Here is a 7,910-nt window from a genome sequence, read left to right on the forward strand (position 1 = left end):
TAAAACATTTGCCTATGACATATATGATAGAGGACTTATCTCCAAAATCTATATAAAATTTCAACACCTTAACACCAAAAAGACAAATAACCCGATTCCCAAATGGGCAAAAGACTTGATCACCAAAGATGATGTACTGGTGGTCAACAAACACATGAGAAAATGTTCATAATCATTAGTCATTAGAGAGATGTAAATCAAAACAATGATGAGACATCATCTCACCTCAGCAATAATAGCAAAGTTCAACAGGTCAGAAAATAACAAATGCTGGCAAGGTTGCAGAGAGATTGAAACTGTTGTCCACTGCTGGGGGTGGTGGTAAAATGGTACAATCATTGTGGCATATGGTATGGCTTTTCCTTAAAAAACTGAAAATAGAAATACCATTTGACCCAACAATTCCATTACTAGCAATATATCTTAAAGAGGTAAGAGACAGCACATGAATAGACATATGTACACCTATGTTCATTGCAGCACAATTCACTATAGCAAAGAGATGGAGAAAACCTAAATGTCCATCAATGGAGAAGTGGATAGCCAAATTATGACACATTCACACAATGGGATACTATGCTACATTAAAGAACAATGAGAGATATGTGAGTCACCTCACAAAGTGAATGAGCCTGGAGCTGAGTGAAATAAATCAATTGTGGAAGGACAAGTACTGTATGAGCCCAGTATTGTAAAAAGACAAGAAGGGTTTGCTTGAGAAAGGGGACTCACATTCTAGGTTACCAATGTGGGGAGGAAAGGGGAAGGACTAATTTCAGGCTAGTTGGGGCCCACACACTGATGTGGGTAAGGGGAAGGATATATGGAAGGAGTCTGAGCCCACCATAATAACATTAGGAAAAGAGAGGACACTGAATTATGCACATAGGAGATAGAAGACAGATGCTAATTGAGTGCCCACAATACAGTATTACCATTAACACCAAACACCAGGCTACAGATAAACACATACATACCAGAGAGGACCAGATGAGGGTCAGTGAACAGTAGTATACTCTAGACTAAGGATAGATTCAGCTCAGGCTAATCTTGCACAGATACCAGTGATACAATGTACTTACAATCCTTACAGAAACAATAGAAGACAGACACAGAATAATCCCTCACAGACTCCCAGACACTGTGGGAGAGAGATCCAATGGATCTACCGTTTTGGGACCATGGTACTGGGGGACACCAGACTCAATTGGCACAACAAAATACATAAAAGCCTTGTTCCTCATCCTGCATTGGTGAGTAGCGACTGGGTTCCTAAAAGCTTTCAAGTGTCCATCTAGGATGCACCTAATGGTCTCCTAGCATCAGAAATGAAGAAGAGCTAAAAAATAAAAAGGGCATTTGGAAACAATCATCCCTAGAACATAATGGTCCTCAAGACCAGAAGAACTAGATGGTGCGAAACTACCAATGCCAGCCACTCAGGAAAGGATCAAATCTGGAGATAAAACTCACTCCCAGGGGTTGACTCTCAGCCCAATAGTTAATAAGATGTACATGCAGACAACTCAACCCAGGGGGGACACACCCACATATTCTACAAAAATACATCCCTTAGAGCAATAGACCACGGGGCACCAGAGGGGCAACATTCACACGAAGGTAATGCAGGACACACAGGAGTGCATAACTATGAAGGGCACAGGGGAAAGTTTACTGGGCAGGGAGGGAAGGGGACTGGGTTAGGGTTAGGCATGGTAAATGGGGAGTGAAATTAAATGTACACGTAATGTTAAATGTAAAACAAACTCTTAAAATAAAATAAAAATAAGTATAAACTTCAAGATATGAAACGGTGAGATATAATATGCTCCATTTGGAGGTGTTTGATATGTACTATCAATTTATTGTAAAGTTTTACCTTTAAGAACAGTTTGAGGAAATAGCTACTTTTAAGGAAAGGCAAGAAAATATTTGATTTTATAATTGGAAAATAATAATGTATGCCACACCCATCTAAAAGTGAGTTTAAACATGTTTATTGTTTTAACGTTGTTGCTGTTAAGAATTTCTAAATCATGGATTGGCAGTTCATGTCCTAACTGATTTTTCTCTGGTGGTAAAAGTCCAACTCCCACCTTGGCTAATTTTTTAAAATATAAGTTGAGGATATTAATCTATCATAAATATTTGTAAATTATTTTTATAGATTTTTCTTTTCCTTTGAATTGAGTTTTATTTTTCTGGACAGAAACATTTACAACCTTTTGTTAAAAAAATCATTTTTAGCCTTCTGTGTCCTCTTTTTATCTTTGTTCTGCACTAGTTATCTTGTCTTCTTTTAACACACTTTATACTTTCACATCCTGTTCCCACTGCTTAGACTGCTTTTTCCTCTTAAACTTGGATGGTTAGAACTTCCTCATATATTATCCTTCTGCTCAGAAGGCATCTCTTCTTATCAGGGTACTCTGTTCATCATTTCTAAAGTAGAGCACCATAATCATCTATCTTTAAGTCTTCTTTTTCTTTTCTTTATAGCATTCATTTTAACAAATAGTGATTAATTTTCTTCTTTCTTTCGTTTTCCTTCTTTTTCAGCTCAGCTTGTTGAATGTTAGCCTTGAAAAGGTAGAAACAATGTTTGTATTATTCATGATCAGATGTCAGGATTTTGCATGGTTGCTGCTATAGGGGGTATGTGCAATAATATTTACTAAATGCATTATGTATGAAAAAAGGTATATCACTGCAAAATTAAATGTTCCTTTGTATTTAAATCTACATATTTTATACTTACCTTTTTCCATAGAAATCAGTAAGCTACATAGATTTTATTTTGCTAAAATTTAAATGTAGAATATAACTTTCTTAATCAAAATAGAAGATAGTTATTATGTAATCTATTTATTCTTTCATGCAATCTTTCCTCATTGACTTAAAAGATCAACTTTGTTAAATACTAGTATTTTTACTATACTAAATTCAGTGTTTAAATTCAGTGCCTAAAGCAGTTGACTGCTAACCAGAAGAAGGCTGGAGGTTCAAACCCACCAGCTATTCCTCAGACAGAATATGGGGCAATCTACTTCTGTAGTAATACTGCCTCGGAAACCCAAGGAGGGGTTGCTATAGGTCCGTTCCGACTCGACAGCACATAACAACAACAACAACTATATATATATATATATATGTGTGTGTGTGTGTGTGTGTCCTCTTTTTATCTTTGTTCTGCACTAGTTATCTTGTCTTCTTTTAACACACTTTATACTTTCACATTCCTGATCTTTTTTCAGATAATACCCCAGGGTGACTTTGAAAATAACTTCTTTGGCCTCTTAAATCCGGATTATTGTAAGAACAAACTGTCATAATGTAGAATACATGCCCTTTCAGAATTGATATTTTGCAAAGGGAGAATAGCTAGTAACCACTATTATAATGTAGAATAGATTCTAAAATGGAAATACATTGTGGTGCACACACACAGACACACACATTGTTAGGAGTGAATATTCAGAAGAATGCCAGGGAAGTCATGTATGCACTGAAGGATTCTGTTTTAAATTCATTGGGAGCAAAAATAATGGCTGGGTTTTATTATTATCTTTTTAAATCACAATTTTGGTGTAAAATATACATTCAACCATTTGTATTTCTTATGACCTGGAAATAAGCTTATTAAGGTTATATTTATGACTATTTAGACTTTTGTATGAAGAAAAGGACGAAGATTACATTTTTTAATGGTGGTTAAGTTTGTATGTCAACTTGGCTGGGCCTGGTTGAGTGGCTGGGCAGCTGGTGGCAGTTATTCCTCATGATGAGACTTGCAATCATTTCCATGGTGGTTCCTACCACAAGCAGCTGAGTAGCTGCTTTAGGGATGTGGTCTGCTTCCTGTATATAAGAAACAGCTTTGGGAATGGCCTCCAGTTTGTGGCACGCTTGGGCCCTGCATATAGCCATGTCATTGTTCAGCAGCCTATCATGATCTGCTGACCTAGGGACTTACAATGGACTTGAATTAATGGCCTGCCATGTGGTTTGGTAACATCGGGATTGTGCCATTTTATTTGTTGGCCTTGAGCTTGTTAGCCTTAGCAGCCAGTGAAGAGATAATGCCTCTAGCTTCAGTGGGCCAGGAGCAAGAGGCAGAGCTGAAGCCCAAGGTCGAGGGGCTTGTCACCCAGCCCCTACAGCCTGGAACTTTGAACTTGAACTTAAAGCCTCTAAACTGTAAGAGAATAAATTCCTGTTTGTGCAAGCCGTCACGTTTGTGGTATATTCTTGTCAGAGCAGCACTAGGTAACCAGAACAATGACTAATAGCAATATTATAAAAAGCAAATGAATGTGTTTTCAATTCAGCACCTATGAACTATAAAAATGTTTAGATGTCTAGTGTGGTTCACCAAGAAACATAATTTGTTTGTGTCCAAAAAATTAGACCAGTGCTTCAGATGATTGATTCTCAGAACTAAATAAGTCCATTAAAGTAATTAAGTACTTGTTTCCCATGTAACATTCTTGAGGAAGATGAATCTCTTTCAATGAAAGAATAAACATTACTGTTAAGTGCTCTCACTCATGGGATGAACTGAAGGGATGAGTATATTATTTGTTTGGACACTTTGTTAGACCTAACTTCACTCCCTTACTTTCCAATTAATTAAAAATAAACCAAAAATCATGAGACAAATGGAATCATTAATATCACATCCATCATTTATCAGTTACATTCTCAGATAGATTTGGGAAGTACAAGATGACACAAAAGCGGCACCAAGGATGTGAGATGAAAGGTAAAGGAAATTGGTCTTTCATCATCCTTTGTTCTCTGTACTCAGATAAATAAGTCTATTTTCCTTTTTAAAGAAAATGATATTAAGCATTTCCTCTTTAGTTGTGTTATATGCATTGCTTAGGCATTATTGGAATAACTTGACCTGCCACATCCAGTTCCCCTCCATATAGTGAAGTCTTCTATTTAATTCATGAATCAAATGGAACCTGACAGCTATTCATGAATTGCTGTCATCTTGACAGCCCCTTAGGATGAGGGTCAAGGTCAAAGTAAAAATTGCTTTTTGTGTTTTGTTCCCACTATGATGAGCCATGAAAGTTATGAATCCTTAGTACTAAATTTTTAGAGTCTGGGGAATTAATTAATTTATATATTTAAAAGTATTACACCAAAATCCAGGGTTATAGAGTAAAATATTTATTTTAGGCTTACTGGCAAGAACTATTGTTTTTCAATCTGAGATAAAATATTCTTAATAAGGCTAACAAGTAATTACAAAATTATGACTTTTGTGAAATGAATAAATAGATGTCTCTATTAATTTCATTTAGTTACTCAAAGGAGGGATTTGTAAACTAATGTGTGTAATTATCTTTGATTAATCTTTACACATTTTCTAGAGCAATTTTTGTTCAACTATGTTGCAATAATGGTTAGTAAAATGCATTATTACTAAACTTGAGTATTTAAAACAGAAAAAATACATACACAAAAATGTAAAATGAGAAAACTGCACTTCTGGAAGTAATATGGTTATAGAAAAATTCTTTACTTAAGAGAACACTAGAGAAAATGTGGATCTTCATTTTCTAAAATGTTTTTCATTTCAGAAGATACATACTACATCTCACTCTGTGTTTGCCACTGTACCTCTGGGCATTTTTCTTTCTTTTTTTCATTTGAGCTACTTCCTTTTAATGAATTACCAGACTGCCATTAGTCTTAGTAAAATTCCCATTGAGTTGGTTGTATGAGCATTATAGTAATGTGCAGTGGCTTCTGGCAATAAAGTTATGAACAGAATGTATAAATCTTTATACTTATGAGAAGCATACCACATAAAACAATACAACATCAGGATACAATATTTAATCATCATTCTTTTAAATAGTTTAAACATAACAATACCTCAGAGATAAGAACTGGATATTGGGTAAACACATCAAGATCAGCACAGGCTACAACAAAGTTAACAAAAATATTTACAATATTTAATATTTAAGGTGCTCTGGTGGCATAGTACCTAAGGCATTTGACTGCTAACCAGAAGACTGCCAGTTCAAAACCATCAACCACTTCTCAGAAGGAACATTGGGCCATCTACTTCCATAGTGATACCCCCTTGGAAACCCAAGGAGGCATTGCTATGAGTCAGATCTGACTTGACAGCAGTGAGTTTTAGTTTTTTGGTGACCTAGTACCTAAGACATTTGCCTGCTAACCAGAAGGCTGGAGGTTCATACCCACCAGCCACTCCTGGGAAGGAAGATTGGGCAATCTATTTCTGTAGTGATATCCCCTTGGAAACCCAAGGAGGGGTCTCTATAAATCGGAGCTGACTCAATGGTAGTGAGTTTGGTTTTGATTAGGATTTAGTATTTAACATGTCAGTTTTCTACAATACTAAACACTTGACTTTAAGATTCTGTTAGTCACTTAAAAGCAAAACTTCTATCTAATGAATGTATATCCAAAGTGTGGTAGTTCGGTTTGTGTGTCGTCAACTTGGCTAGGCCTGGTTGAGTGGCTGGGCAGCTGGTGGTAGTTAATCCTCATGAGGAGACTGGCAATCAACTCCATGGTGGGATCTACCACAAGCAGTTGGGTAGCTGCTTCTGGGTATGTAGTCTGCTTCTTGTATATAAGAAGAAGCCTTTGGGAATGGTCTCTAGCCTATGGCACACTTGGACCCTGCATATAGCCATGTCTTTGTTCAGCAGCTTGCTATGCTCTGCCAACCTTGGGACTTACAATGGACTTAAGTTAATGGCTTGCCATGTGGTTTGGTAACATTGGGACTGTGCCTTTTGACTTGTCAACGTTGGGGATTCTCAGCCTCAGCAGACAGCAGCTGTCTGAGTAAAGAAATGCCTCTAGCTCCAGTGGGCCAGGAGCAGGCGGCAGAGCTGGACCCCAAGGTTGATGGGCTTTCACCCAGCCTCTAGAGCTTGGCACTTTGAACTTGGACTTAAAGCCTCCAAATTGTAAGAATAAACTCCTGTTTGTTAAGACCATCTCATTTGTGGTATATTCTAGTCAGAGTGGCACTAGGTAACTAGAACACTAAGCATAATTCTAAAGACTATTCATATGAAGTAAAATAATGTTGCTCTTCTTTCCTAACTCCTCCAAAGTCTTCTGTCTTATTTTGGGTTCTTTTGAGGAGCCAATCCAGTGATTAGATAGATAAATAGATAAGAGAGATAGAGATATATTTACTTCAAGGGATTGGCTCACATCATTATGAGGATGGCAGATCCAAAATTCATAGATCAGTCAGCTGGCCAGAGACTTCTGAAGGTTTATTCCCTAAGGGCCATAGGTCAGGAGACAAGAAGAGTGCAAGATCAAAACAGAGAAAGAGCTCTGCCAGAATATCCTTTTTATGATCTATATTCAGACTATGCCCCCAAGAAAACTCTCGAGTGATCAAAACAGATCACATCATGAAAGGTGATGGGGTTATCTACAGAACATTAGGTTACATTATATTTCCTTATGTTATGTTATGTTATTTTACAGAATAGTAACCAGTTCATTGTGTAGACAAATCAATGGGAATCCTGGCCTAGCCAATTTGTCATATAAAATTAACCATCATACCTTCTGAGTAGTAGCCAGTATTTTTACAATAACCAACAAGTCCCCATCTCACTGGTTAGATTTCTCAAGTTCCCCCTATTCACTTTCCACAGAAACTTCTTTGGTGCTCTTTGTAAACACTCAGCATGGTGTTTTGAAATAGGATATTTGCATTTATTCTATCTTCTAAGAACAGCATTCCCACAAGTAACACCTTTTTCATCCATTCTCCCTTAGCCCATTCATTATCAGACCATCATTCAATTGTTATCTTCTCAGAGAGAGACCTCCCTTTTAAAAAATACTGCATCAGTTTGATGTTGTTAGTTGCACTCTGGTTAGCC

This window comes from Orycteropus afer, unplaced genomic scaffold (genome assembly GCF_000298275.1).
Source record: "Orycteropus afer afer isolate SDZICR_OR568_19922 unplaced genomic scaffold, OryAfe1.0 scaffold00395, whole genome shotgun sequence".
NCBI classification, from domain to species: Eukaryota; Metazoa; Chordata; class Mammalia; order Tubulidentata; family Orycteropodidae; genus Orycteropus; species Orycteropus afer.